Below are 15,396 nucleotides of genomic sequence, written 5' to 3' on the forward strand. Positions count from 1 at the left end.
TGTGAAGCATATCTTTGCACTGTCCGCATAGATGATGGCCTTTGCGGTGCTTAGGAAAGGTCAGCCTAAGATGATGGGTGCCCTTTCATCTCCACCTGTTTTCAAAACCACAAAGTCTATGAGAATATATGATTATCCCACTCGTATGATGGCATCTTCAAGGACTCCCTTGGGGTAGCAGAGTGACTGATCTACAAGCTATAAACGCATATTTGTGTATAACAAAGGATCTCCTAGGATTTTCTTATAAATTACCCTAGGCATGATGTTGACAGTTGCTCCGAAGTCACAAATAGCTTCTTGGAAGATGTGGGGTCCAATGGCGATGGGGATGATAGGTCTCCCCTGATGTAGACTAGGCCTGATCTTCTGAAAGGTATAATAGCGTTGATTGGTGGAGACTCAACATTCACGATCTAGGCTTTGAACCAAGACTAATTTGGACCCCCACAACCATTATACCACTGCTCCGTTGGTTATCAACCACGCGAATGCGATTGACCTCACCGAGAAGGCTTTCCTACAAGCGAATCAAGAACACAAGCAAGAATGGGATGAACGCAATCTGAAATTGCAAATAAATATGAGGCTTATGAAAATAAGAAGGAGTTCAAGTCTTTATTCGAAAGGACTAATCACCACAGGCGAACAAGATCAAGAACTGGGGCCCTAGTTCACAGCAAGTAGCCTTGTCGGCATAGTTGCAGCAAAACAATGTTTGTTTCATGAGAAAATCAAGAACTAAACAAAACCCAAACCCTAAGGAGAGTGAAGGCTGCTAATTATAGAGTCTTGGGTGTCACCCCCTAGACGCACCCCCTAATGGGCCCAAACACGATACACGGTCCAACGGACCAAAAGACGGTGTCGTAGCACCCTGACAGATTCTGGACACTAACTTGTTTCGCAGATTCCTATTGATTTCGAAGGTCTTTTGACATGAAACCACTTGGATTGGCTTCCTTATCAAATTAGCTTTCCAACCATATATGGGTTGTCGAAAATGGAGTCCGGATGCATCCTGGGTGACTAGTTTAAGGTAGACTGGCCCTGGAGCCTGAGTCGGACTCGAACTTGAGTTGGACTGGGCTTCCACCATGAAAATTGATGAGTACAGGCCCGATCTTCCGAGAGGTAGCCGGTAAGTTCGATTTATGGAGATCTCGACGTTGGCGATCCGGCTTCAAATCAGACACGATTCGAACCCTACAACCGTTACACCACTGCTCCGTTGGTTATCAACCAAGCACAACTTGATTGACCTCGCCAAGAAGGCTTTTCCTGCAAGCGAATCGAAGTGCACAAGCAAGAAGATAAAACACGCAATCTGAAATTGCAAATATGAATGACGCGAATATCAATAAAGGATTCAAGAACTTAGTTCCAAAGGACTAATCGATACAGTGGAGGAGATCAAGAACGGAGGCCCTAGATCACTGTAAAAGGATTTGTCACCACAGTTACAATGAACGATTCAGTTTCCCGATGAAAAACTAAACTCTAAACAAAACCCAATTATGTAGCAGCAGCGGTGGCTGTGTTTATAGTCTAAGACTCGACCTAGGGTTGGGGACGGCCAGGGGTTGGGCACCCACAACTTGGGCTTAAGGCCCGACATGATACATGGCCAAGTTGGCCCAAATAGGTGACGCAGCACCTTGCCGTGGTCACACAGAATGATCCACGAGCCTTCTGGAGCTAGGACCAGATCCAAAACGATGGCGTCATCGTCCCCTTTCCAACGCATCCAAGAACGGCCCGTTTTGATGTCGTATGAAAGAGTTATGACCAAAACAGTGATGATGTGTCTGCTGAATCCGAGGGCGACGTAGCAGCTGAGTTGGGAACGAATTGCAACTTGGGGAAAACCATGGCGTCTATGTGTCCAGCATGGCGATGTCCTCATCATCCTCCCCTTCTCGAATTGGAGTCGTCCTCGACTCCATCTTGGTGATGTCCTCATCATCCCCTCCTTGTAGAATTGGAGTCGTCCTCGACTCCATCCCATCATCAGCGAACTCCTGCAAAAGGTTAGTGACAACAGGCAATGCACCAGACATAAAAGGTTGACAAAACATAGTATAACATGGTGCATCAGGATTATCACATAACTCAGCAGTAGCAGGAGTTGTAGCAAGAAAAGCACCTCCTTTTAACTTAATCTCATTATTTTTATCAATGTCTGTTGGAGGTTTATTTTTGATCTCATTAGCATGTTTAATAATATCCGTAGGAGATAAAGGCAACAATGTAATTTTCTTGTCCTTATGTATGATAGTGTATGTATTAGTTCTACCATGGTGTAAAGCATCATTATCAAATTCCCATGGGTGACCTAACAAAATGGAACAAGCTTGCATAGGGACAACATCAAAATCAGCAGTATCATGATAAGAGCCTGTGAAAAAGCTAATGCGTGCTGATTTAGTTACCTTAGTCTTACCACTATTATTGAACCATTGAAGTTTATATGGATACGAATGTTGTCGTGTGGTCAAGCCAAGCTTGTCAACCAAATCTGAACTCACCAAGTTGTTGCAACTCCCGCTATCAATGATAGTGAGAACACGACAACCCTGCACAATGAGATACATATGGAACAAATTGTGGCGTTGGATCTTCATCTCTTCTTCATGGCCCACACGTGTACTCAACACACGCTGCACAAGAAGGCTAGGGTAGTTCGTGACAGCAGCCATGGAGTCAATGGTGATGGCCTCCTTGTCTTGATCGCCCTCGGTGGGATCTACATCAATGTTAGCAGCAAAGGCTAAATCATCTTCAACATCACTAGCACTTACATATCCATCCTCGGTAGCAATGAAAGCGCGACGACTGGGGCATTCCTTCATGACATGTCCCATGCCTTTGCATCGGTGGCAAATGATTTTAGAGCTGGATGAGGAGGAGCTAGTAGAAGCACCCGGAGTGCCACCTTTCTTCAGCTATGGAAACTGCACATTAGACAATTTACTTACCCTGGAAAAAAATGGAGGTGTAGATGGCTGTGGTGCAACAGGAAGCTTGGGCGTCTCCGACTCGGAATGCTGCTGAAAATTCCTCCCATTGTTAGACCTGAAAGGTTGGTGTTGTTTGCATCCCTGTACTTCTCGTTCGGCCTTAATAGCAAGATGATACAATTGGGAAAAATTGCGCCATTCTTTGTAATCAAGTATGTTCTGTATATTATGGTTTAAACCACCAAAAAATCTAGCACTAGCATCATCATCATCTTCATTTATACCACAACGTGCTAAACCAATAAGCAATTCTTGATAGTATGCTTCTACTTCTTTATCACCTTGTTTTAAAGTTTGTAGTTTCAAACGTAAATCACGTTGGTAATAAGGAGGAACAAAACAAGATTTCATACGTTGCTTTAAAACATTCCAAGTTTGAGGCACAGCAGCAGCATTATTGGCATTGCAAAGATCACTCCACCAGAACAAAGCAAAATTAGTAAACTCACTAGTAGCAAGTCTAACTCTATGCTCAGCAGGAACATTATGAGAATCAAATTTTTATTGAACAGCAAGCTCCCAATCTAAATATGCCTCTGGATCAACATTACCAGCAAAAGGTGGTAGACTAAATTTAATTTTAGCAAAAGGATCATTATTACCATGATTATTACCTGCCATACCGCGACGATTGAAGTTGAGGCGACGACGGGCACCACCGTCAGCATACGCATCTTCATCACCAAAAGCATCCGCATCTTCATCACCAGCACGATAAGGTGGAGGGCGTTGCTCAAGCTGTTCAATGCGGGTGACCAGATTGTTCACGTTGCGCGTTAGCTCGGTCATAAGATTGTGTTGTTCAGTCATGAACGTTGCAAGCTCACCCTTGGACACGCACTCATTGAAGTCCGTCAGAGTTCCTGCCATAGTTAGAAGATAGAAAAAGACAACACCAAAGTATTATCCCTATCAACTAAAAGGAAATAAGTGGTGGTGATGGTGGTGAAAGTAGAATGCAAAATCACAAGCGGCTTACCACCGTCTTGCCTGTATTCTTACCAATGCCAAACAGGAGCAAAACCAAAGTGGCGAAGCAATCTGTTGTTGAGCATGGGTAACAGTTGCAAGATGAACCTGTGCTGACAGAAGAATATGTGGAGCTATGGGTAGGTACACAATATGACAGCAAGGATTAGCAATTAACGAGTGCAGAGTAGCGATTGTTCAATCTGGATCCAAAGTACAAATCACAGGTGCTGGCTAAGACGTGTCGAGACGTAGCGCAACAAGGTGAAAACAAAGGACAATCGAAAGAACTCACAGAACAAGCAAATAGCCCGGATTTCTCCTTTTTCCTGATTTTTTTCCGGATTTTTCCAAAAGGCACCAGTAGGAAACAAACTTTTTTTTTACTATTTTTTTATACTTTTCTCTGAACAAGGATCACAAAAGATGCAACCACAAAAATTGGCACCTACATGGTCTACAGAAATTCAGCACGTGCTCTGAAAAGCATGCAAAAACTTTGACAATTTTTTTTTCTATATTTTCCCGAATTTTTTTGGCAATTCTGATGAAACCAAATAGGGCAAAGCCTAGTTTGGGTCGGGTCCAAATGGTGTCAAGAAGCTACACAAAAAATTTCAGATTTTTCTGATAAACGAGCGAAAAGTTATGCTTGTTTTACCAAAGGTATCTCAAGGTATGTTTTCCGGGAGGCACAACACGGCGGCGGCAGTTAGGGCAAAGCGTCCCTAAACTCTAACACCGATCATAGCAGTAGGTATTCGCCTGATGATGTAAGGAGGGCTGCAATGCAGGCAAAATAAGAGCGGCTGGCAACCTATCTAGGGTTTGCGCGGCGGTGAGAAGTTACACAAGGCGGCTAGCGGGGCAAGTCGAGTAATGTGGTGGCTTCGACTTGTTGTTTGGGAACGGTGGATGGGATAGCGGCAGAAAACAAAATCATAGCAACGGGTGATTGAACTACGACCACGAACACAATCCTAAACCAGCAACAAGACTCGACCACGGACACAAACTCAACAACACGAATCTGAAACGAAATTGCAAAGGCACAATGGGCGATAGGACAGCGGAAATTGAAATATTTTTGGGCTTTTTGTGGACTCTAGGTAATGAACAAATATGAATCTAAGGCAAATGAGATTATACCTCGTGGTAAACCTGAAATATCTGATACCAATTGATGAGTACAGGCCCGATCTTCCAAGAGGTAGCCGGTAAGTTCGATTTGTGGAGATCTCGACGTTGGCGATCCGGCTTCAAATCAGACACGATTCAAACCCTGCAACCGTTACACCACTGCTCCGTTGGTTATCAACCAAGCACAGCTTGATTGACCTCGCCAAGAAGGCTTTTCCTGCAAGTGAATCGAAGTGCACAAGCAAGAAGGTAAAACACGCAATCTGAAATTGCAAATATGAATGACGCGAATATCAATAAAGGATTCAAGAACTCGGTTCCAAAGGACTAATCGACATAGTGGAGGAGATCAAGAATGGAGGCCCTGGATCACTGTAAAAGGATTTGTCACCACAGTTACAATGAACGATTCAGTTTCTCGATGGAAACAAAACCCAATTGTGTAGCAGCGGCGGCGGCTGTGTTTATAGTCTAAGACTCGACCTAGGGTTGGGGACGGCCAGGGGTTGGGCACCCACAACTTGGGCTTAAGGCCCGACACGATACATGGCCAAGTTGGCCCAAATAGGTGATGCAACACCTTGCCGTGGTCATATAGAATGATCCACGAGCCTTCTGGAGCTAGGACTAGATCCAAAACGACGGCGTCGTCGTCCCCTTTCCAACGCATCCAAGAACGGCCCGTTTCAATGTCGTATGAAAGAGTTATGACCGAAACAGTGATGACGTGTCTGCTGAATCCGAGGGCGACGTAGCAGCTGAGTTGGGAACGAATTGCAACTTGGGGAAGACCATGGCGTCGATGTGTCCAGCATGGCGATGTCCTCATAAAAAATGATGAATTGGACGCCCATGCTGGACCTCCTTCTCTACTTGTCTTATTTGAAATGAAGTAGTGATGTCCTCATCATCCTCCCTTTCTTGAATTGAAGTCGTCCTCGACTGAAGTAGATCATCTCCTCCATTGGATGACAGCAACGATGGTTCTGAAAGAAGACGTTCATCTTGGTGCCCCATCCTTCGCAAAGGCGGCTGCCATGGTGGCTTCCCTGTTGGGAGTTCATCCTCCTGCTCCTGCAAAAGGTTAGCACCAACAAGAGGCATAGCACTAGGAGTAGGACCAAGTGGACATATAGGCGATGTACAAGTTAGAGCATAACATAGTTCATCATGATCAGCAAGAACAAATTTAAGAGCAAATAAAACTTCTTTCATGTTACTTGATGGTTCATTTGTTGGTTTGCTAAAGTCTTTATCATGGCGTTTCTTTTTCTTTTCATCAAGTTTCTTTTCATATTGCACAATTTCAGCAGGAGTTAAATGAAGTAAAGCAATGGTCTTTTCCTTAAATATAAAAGTATATCTATTTTACCTACCATGATATAGAGCATTATTATCATATTGCCAAGGACAGCCTAACAAAAGTGAACAAGCTTGCGTAGGCACAACATCAAAATCAGCATAATCATGGTATGACCCGATAAAAAAATACACACGAGCAGATTGTGTTACCTTTGCCTTACCACTATTGTTGAACCACTGAACATGGTATGAATATGGAAGAACACGTGTAGATAAACCAAGAGTCTTGATAAGCTCAGAACTTACCAAGTTATTGCTGCTCCCTCCATCAATTATAGCACGAACACGGAAATTATTGATAATGAGGAACATTTGAAACAAATTATGGCGTTGTAGCTTGTCTACTGGCTCAACTTGTGTACTTAAAACACGCTGAACAAGGATTAATTTATAGTCTGTAGTGCATGCCACACTATCAATTACCTCATCAGGATCGTCAGCACTATCCGCAAATTTATCTGCATAAAGATCAGTTATAAGTGCAAATTCATTCTCTTCATCACTAGCACTAGCATACCCACCATCATCAGTAGCAATATATGCGTGTTTGCCGGGGCATTCTTTAGCAATATGTCCCATGCCCTTGTAGCGGTGGCACATAACTTTAGAAGAGCTGCTAAAGGAAGGTGTAGTAGATCCACTAGAAGAAGGTGTGATAGGAGAACTCTTCTTTACAGGCACTGGTGGTGTCTGCACTTTAGAAAATTTACTCACCTCGGTTGGATGTGAAGGAATGGATGGATATGGAGTCGCGGATGGAGTCATGGATCGCCTAGGTTGTCGTCCCTGTACTTCCCTTTCAGCTTTAATAGCATAATAATATAATTGGGAAAATCTAGTCCATTCTTTATAGTCAAGAACATACTGTATTTCATGACGCAAACCTCCAAAAAATCTAGAACACTTATCCTTATCATCCTCTTGTATGTTACTACGTGCTAGACCAATTAAAAGCTCCTGATAATATTTCTCAATAGTTTTACTACCTTTATTTAAACATTGCAGTTTTAATCATAGATCACGCTGATAGTATGGAGGAACAAATCTCGATTTCATTCGTCGTTTAAGTACAGTCCAGGTTTGAAGTATTTGAGCATTAGCATTAGCATTATTGCAAATATCATTCCACTAGAAAAGAGCAAAACTAGTAAACTCACTAGTAGCAAGTCTAACTCTATATTCTTCAGGTACTTGATGGGAGCTAAATTTTTTATCTACAGCCATCTCCCAATCTAAATATGCTACAAGATCAGCAGAACCAGAAAAAGGAGGTATCTTAAACTTGGTTTTAGAGAAAGGATCATTATTACCTTGGTTGTTACCTCCCATACCATGTCGGTTAAAGTTCAATCGATTACGGTTATGTGCATCCTCAGCACGTCATTGAGCTTCGGCTTCAGCCTTCATGTCGCCATTGTCCTCCTCAGAGAGATCATCATCATCATCTTTAGGACATGGTTCAGGATATCGTTGTTCAACATATTCAATCCTCTTATCCAAATTAGTGATTTGTTGAAGGATCTCATTGAACTTGTCATCAAGAACGGCACGAAGCTCATTCTTAGAAACACAGTCATTGAAATCTATAGATGCATTCTCGTTTCCTTGGTCGCTGCCTTTGGCTTTTCCTGACATGGTTAGTACAAAGAAAAAGACAACACAAATAGTATTATCTCTACCAACTACTTAGGTTGTGGACAAGGAAAAATAAGGCACTCAACTCTCAAGCGTCTTACCATGGTCTTACAAGTGTTTTTACCAAAGCAACAGGCGGTGTAATCGGTCAGTGACTGTGCTACCATTGTAGCTTGAGTGTAACAGTTGCAAGGTGAACCTATACTTGGTTAGAAGAAAGTGGAGCTTGGACAAGCACAATATAGTAGCAAGGAATAACAAAATTCGCAACTGAATAGCAAAGCTGAATAAGTATCCCAAGTACTTGTCTTAGTTGTTGGCCTACTCACATTCCAAGTACCAGATGTATCAAGTGATGTGAACAGCAAGAATATGATTAGGAACAAGGTAGAAATCAGCACACGCAAACACAACTCAAATGACGCTCTCTATGTGCTCATCTAGATATTGTTTCTCTTTTGCCCCTCTCTTTTTTCTCTATTTTTGGGCTGCCGTTGTTTTTTTGGGATTCTTTGACTTTTTCTTTTTCTTTTTTTATATTTTTTCTTCACTTAAGAGCACAAAATAAGTAACCACAGAAAATATGAGCTTAAACAAGTGAAAGACGTGGCTTGTGGAAGTTTCAGAAGACATGCTCGAAATCGACAAGGACCTTATGACCACAAAAAGATGATCTTGTGACCACTTTTTGACCAAAATAAAAATCTTCAACCCTAGCAAAGCAGGGATGAACGGATCCGAAATTTTTTTTTGATCGATTTTGATATATGGAACGTCAAAATCCGAGTTCGTATACGAAAACTAGACCAGTTTTACGAATGCACTCCAAATTAGAGGACAAAACAGGAACAATGCGCGTAAAATTGGTCATGGCAGCAAGGATTTGATGGAAACAGTGAAAACAAGTGTAACAAATAAGATGGCATGGACTAGGGTTTGATGAATATAAAGGAAACTCAATAAGACTTGGAGGTGTTCACGGATTATGATGAAAAACAAAGGGGAAAACACAAACTGGACTAAAAAACGATCTAAAACTAGCAACAAGAATTGACCTAGGGCACAAACTCAACAACGCAAAACAGAGATGAAATTGCACGGCACAATGAGGCTATAGGACAGGAAATATGTGGCAGTGTATATTTTTTTTGCTTTTTGTGGACTATAGGTAATGCAAAAACAGTAACAATCTAAAGGGGAAAACAAAGTTATACCTAACGGGCAACAATGTCTCTGATACCACTTGATGTAGACTAGGCCTGATCTTCCGAAAGGTATGATAGCGTCGATTGGTGGAGACTCGATGTTCATGATCTAGGCTTCGAACCAAGACTGATTCGGACCCCCGCAACCGTTACACCACTGCTCTATTGGTTATCAACCACGCGAACATGATTGACCTCGCTGAGAAGGCTTTCCTGCAAGCGAATCGAGAACACAAGCAAGAACGGGATGAACGCAATCTGAAATTGCAAATAAATATGAGGCTTATGAAAATAAGGAGTTTAAGTCTTTATTTGAAAGGACTAATCGCCACAGGCGAACAAGATCAAGAACTAGGGCCCTGGTTCACAGCAAGCAGCCTTGGCAGCATAGTTGTAGCAAAACGATGTCTGTTTCATGAGGAAACCAAAAACTAAACAAAACCCAAACCCTAAGGAGAGTGACAGCTGCTATTTATAGAGTCTTGGGCGTCACCCCCCTGGACATGCCCCCTAATGGGCCCAAACACGATACACGGTCCAACGGACCAAAAGACGGTGTCGTAGCACCCTGGTAGATTCTGGATGCTAACTTGTTTCGACGATTCCCGTTGATTCCGAAGGTCTTTTGATGTGAAACCACTTGGATTGGCTTCCTTATCAAATTAGCTTTCCAACCATATATGGATCATTGAAAACGGAGTCCGAATGCATCCTAGGTGACTAGTTTAAGGCAGACTGGTCCTGGAGCTCGAGCCAGACTCGAACTTGAGTTAGACTAGGCTTCCACCATGAAAAAGATGAATTATATGCCCATGCTGAACCTCCTCCTCTACTTGGCTTGTATGCGATGAAGTAGTGATGTCCTCATCATCCTCAGGTTGATCTTCTTGTCGGGAAGGGAACAATCTATCCACCTTCCCGTCGATGGCTCCATGTAGTAGTAAGCTGCATTGTGAATATCAACAAGATTTGGAGTTTCTAGATCTTTCGGTTGCCTTGGAATCTTACCTTTGTCGGACGGATGAACAACAACCATCAGCTGAGCTATTTGTGATTCTATCATTTTATTAAAGCTATGTTGGTTCTTAATGGTAGAAGCAAAGTTATCCATTCTATTACTTATATTTTCTAGAATTTTATCATTGGTAGCTACCTTCTTAGATAATCCTTCCCTGAGTCTAGATTGACTAGCAATTAATTTTTTCAAGGGTGGTTGATTGAAGTTATTATAATTGTTACCTTGAGGGTTACATTGGTAGTTCGGCCTCTGTTGCTGGTTCCATCCTTGATTTTGTTGAGGACGATAGTAGTTATTATTGACAAAGTTCACATCCTCATGGGTTTTTGAGCAGTTGTTCCATGAATGCTCAGTGTTTCCACACTCTTCACATGTCATGCGGAAATCATAAATGTGCATGACTTCTTTCTTCTCATTAGCTCGGTCTTTGAGCTTCTTTGTCAGCAGGTCCATCTTGGCAAACAACATGTCTACCTCCTTGAGTTGATGCATACCTCCACCCCTCTTGCGGGTCTAAACTCATTCTTCATTCCAACATTGGTTGGAGGCCATCTTCTCCATGAGAGCTATCGCAGCTGCAAGTGTAAGTGACAGAAATGCACCTTCGATAGCAGCATCCATAGTCTCATGGGTACTGTTGGTCAACCCATGGTAGAAGGTCTATATGAGTAGCCAATTTTCCATCCCATGATGGGGACATTCTGCAATGTAGTCTTGAAAGCATTCCCATGCCTCTAGGACAGAGTCATCATGTTGTTGCTGAAAGCTTGAAATTCTTCCACGCAGAGCATTGGTCTTGCCCGTGGGAAAGAACTTTGCTAAGAAGACAGTGGAGCAGTTATCCTATGTAATATTTTTATCTCTGTTGGTGTAGAACCACTGCTTCACCATCCCCAAAAGTGAGAATGGGAAGTGGCGAAGTAGTATGACATCCTTGGTTACTCCTTTGATGGTGAAAGTGCTATAGATCTCCAGGAAGTATTGGAGATGTGCACTCGCATTTTCATGTGCCTTTCCTCCAAAACTGGCTAGCTTGCACCATGTTGATGATAGATGGCTTGAGCTCAAATCCATTGTCTCCAACATTGACATTAGGTCCAGTATGGATGTTGGCAGTGGTTGGAGCAGAGAATTCACGAAGAGTCTTATCAGCCATGGCCTCAAATTCTGGTGTTAAGCTTTGCCTTGTTTGGTTGTCTTCCAATTCTGAAGCTAAGACTTTCTTGAGTTTGGCTCTAGTTCTCCTGATTAATGCTTTGGGATCTTCAACGTTGTTTATCAAAAGGTTAAAACCAATCATACATTACCCTACATAAGATACACAAGTAGACAAAACAAGGATAATCCTGCTTGAGCAAGGGTTAGTGGTTTTTCTCGATCACATAAATAAGCATAAGTTTATCAATACTTCCTTTGTGTAGCTACCTTCCCCAGCAACGGCACCAGAAATCCTTATTGGTATTTATTAACTTGTCACTTGTTTTAGTAGCCATCTATTAATTACCTATATCTCCTAACATTACTTTACTAGGTTGTCATCCCTAGTGATGGTGCCAGAGATGCTTGTTGGTACTGCCTAGCATCACTACTAGAATAATACTAAGTAGTTCTTTATCAATTTATGTGACTAGAAAGAATAAAAAGATATATGAATGAAAAGAAATCTTCAAGTGCATAGATAATTATACCATTATAGCACTTCACCCGAGAGTATTCTAGGTATCATTATTTATATTTTACCACAAGGAAGGTCTAGCATGGACAAGTATTGATAACTTATACCATTGATGGAGAAGTGAACCATAACCAATATTCTACTCATAATAGGGGTAAGTCATAGGATAAGATGTATATATATGATAAGTATTGATCATCAATAATGATAAATCACTCAGAGTACTCATTTCTATGGCATTAGCATGGTTAGGTAGAGTATTAGAGGAATAATTCCTAAGTCATTCTTAATTACAAATCAAAGTATACATTGATTAGTGTAATTACACCTAGTAATCATGGCTAAGATCATCTTTGTATCTACACATAAGGGATATTACTAAGGAAGACTAAGAACAAAGCTTGTCTTCCTTCGTAACTAGATCCTACTTGTAATCCTATATTCGGGGAGTGGACTACAAAGGACTCAATAGGAGTATCATATCCATGATCTACCACATGGCCTAGAATATAGGGTGTATCCGTAGGTAAACAACGTATAAACACCACGCTTACACAATTTTGACCACTCACCCCATGTACTTTGGAGCGGGCGCTATATGAACTTATGCATAAACATAATGATAAACTAGCTAACTAAGTATATAATCAAAGTAGACGAAGAACATTATAACAAAGAACATAAAATAAGATAAATACTAATATTGTCATAACAATTGTAGCAAGCATATAAAAATAATAGAGATACAAAAGAGAGGGGGTACAAGGATTATACCAAACCACACTATTGACACGATCGGGAATCCAAGTGAAGCTTGCTTGCCTCCCTCTAGATCTAACCTAACTAGCTATGCCCTAGAATTGATGGAGCTCTAAGGATGATTAGGGTTTCTGTCTTCTCAAATGACTTGATGCCTCAGAGGAGTGGTAGGGGCTGATATATATAGGTCAGAGCATCCAACGTGAGCCCTTGGATCAAACTGACTTAAGGAACGGCATAGATACAACCTAGGAAGTGGTGGAGAACCAACATTGCAATGCGGAGACCGAGAGGTGGGCCCATGGGCCAGGTGGCCTACAGGTGGAGCCTCTACCTCTTTGCCTCGACATGGTGTCCTCTGGTGTCCTCTAGAATCTTCTAGTGCCCGTTTCATGATGGATAAGCGCAATTAAATCTGACATGTAGGTCCACCTTGACAATTTTCTAGTTAAACCTGATAGAAAATACATATTCACCAAAACTCATGGAATTTATTAGTTTAAACCAGTAGACCTTAATTGGTGATCATATTTATGCCCTTATGCATGTTATATTGATGGTTTATAACAATTGTTAACTACCATCAACAAAGGGGGATACAAGGCATAAGCTTTAATGTGCAACCAAGTGCTCGTTTACCTACCAAATATCCTTAAAGCCTTAGCCAAGACAACAAGCTTTGCAATCCTATCTTTTGTGCTGCCTAGTAGGTGAGGCACTGCCGCACTAAGGCGAGGCATTGCCGCACTAAGGCACTACCATAGTTCAGCCATGGCACTGCCACGACTTAACTAACTATTGGGAGCAGGGGGTATTTATACCTTCTCTTCTCCCTCACAATGGTAACCTGGTTTGTAGATCAACCATTCCCTTTCCAAGTGCGACTAGAGAAGCTCTCTCTCTCACTCACCATTGGAGCTCCTCAAGTTTCTCCTTTGCTTCCCTTGCAAATCCATGAGAGTAGCCCCAACTGTTCTTCATCTCCTAGAGCACTTGGTTCGCATTCTAGCCAGTGGATTGTGTTTGTTACTCTTAGAGCTTGCTTCTAGCTAGTTAGAGCATTGCCTGTGAAGCTTATCAACTTATGTGGTAGCCTCAGGAGGTTTGTAATCATCCCAATCATCTAGTGAAATCACCTCTCATCTCAAGAGTTCATTCTCTTGACTTGAGAACGAGGATAAGGTTAAAAGAGACCAAAGCCTTTGTGGCTACCTCAACAACATGGACATAGGCAATTCTTAGTGGCGAGCTGAACCATGGGATAAATCGGTGTCTCACTTGTGTTCTTGTGATTTGCATTGCTATACTTGTATTTGTGGTGATTTTAGGGTTTGGTCCCGATCTATTTGCTCGTGCACTTCTGTCAATATCCTGGTGGTGGAATAGGCTCTACACTACCCTAGAAACATCAGTAATTTGCTCGATCTAGTTTTTCTTAGGTAGTTTTTGAATTATAGTTCGAGATTGTCTGTAGGCGTAGCAACGCTGCAATTTTAGTGCGGCAGTGCTGCACCTTGGGAGCAGTAGTGCCGCACTAAGAATTTAACTTCCGCTTTGAGTTTGTTTTAAATAGGCCTATTCACCCCTCCTCTAGGTGACATCAAGGTCCTTTTAATTGGTATCAAAGCTAGGCTCTCAATTTCAGGCTTAACCACCTTGAGAGATGATGTCGACAAGTGATGAGGTATCTCTAGAACTTCTACTTTTAGATGGTTCAAATTATGCATCTTGATCCGCTAGTGTGCTTACTATTTTTAAGGACATGGGTCCTCATATCGAGCGGATTGTAGATGTAAGCATTTCTCCTCCTAGTGATGATTTGGCCATCTTATCTAAAGAGGAAGTGAAATGCTTACAACACAATGCTCTAATGTCTTATTTAGTGCTTTGAGTGAAGATATTTTTGATGCCGTCATATTTGGAGATGGTGAACCGCTTGATGATGCTCATCTCATTTGGACCATGCTCAAAGAAAGATATAACAAGTCTAAATATGATGAGAAGTTGCTTTCATTGGAGGAACCACTTGAGGAGTGCCCAACTTCACCAACAAATGAAGAACCTCAAGTGATTCTCCCAAAAGACCTAAGTGATCATGCCACATCCACTTCCTCAGCAACATATGACCTGATGGAAGGTAATGAAATGGTTGGTGAGAACAATGTGTTTACATGTTGTACTTCTACTTCCTCTAGTTCTTGTGAGACTAACATTTTGAAGGAAGAAGAAGATTGTGATCGGTGGAGGCCAAATGATGAATCCACCTCACCAAAAAGCTCAACTCTTTATGCCACTTCTCATGTGGGTCTTATGGCAAAGAAAAAGAAGAATGTGGCAAGTGAGAATGAAAGTGAAAGTGAAAGTGAGAGTGAAGTTGAAAGTGATGATGAGTTCAATCAACACTTAGCACGTCTAAGCAAGAAAGACAAGTTGATGTGCTCAAGCTCATAGAGAAACTTCAAGGGCAAGACGAAACACTTCACAACCAATAAGAGTTTCTCATCAACAAGATCAAATGCTTGGAGAAGTTGACCAAAAAGTATTAAAAGCTTAAGTGCTCTCATGCTAGTTTGGTCGAAAGGTATGAAAATTTATCAATTGAGCAAACTCGTA

At 41.8% G+C, this 15,396-nt stretch overlaps 1 non-coding gene across 1 annotated transcript; it reads left to right on the forward strand.

The window, feature by feature from the left end:
- The first annotated feature begins 11,031 nt into the window (after positions 1-11,031).
- On the forward strand, positions 11,032-11,140 carry LOC136524955 (small nucleolar RNA R71). The gene has a single exon (XR_010776300.1). It is a non-coding gene; the product is annotated as a small nucleolar RNA R71 (small nucleolar RNA).
- Positions 11,141-15,396: the final 4,256 nt, after the last annotated feature.

The sequence above is a fragment of the Miscanthus floridulus genome, chromosome 18 (genome assembly GCF_019320115.1).
Source record: "Miscanthus floridulus cultivar M001 chromosome 18, ASM1932011v1, whole genome shotgun sequence".
NCBI lineage: Eukaryota > Viridiplantae > Streptophyta > Magnoliopsida > Poales > Poaceae > Miscanthus > Miscanthus floridulus.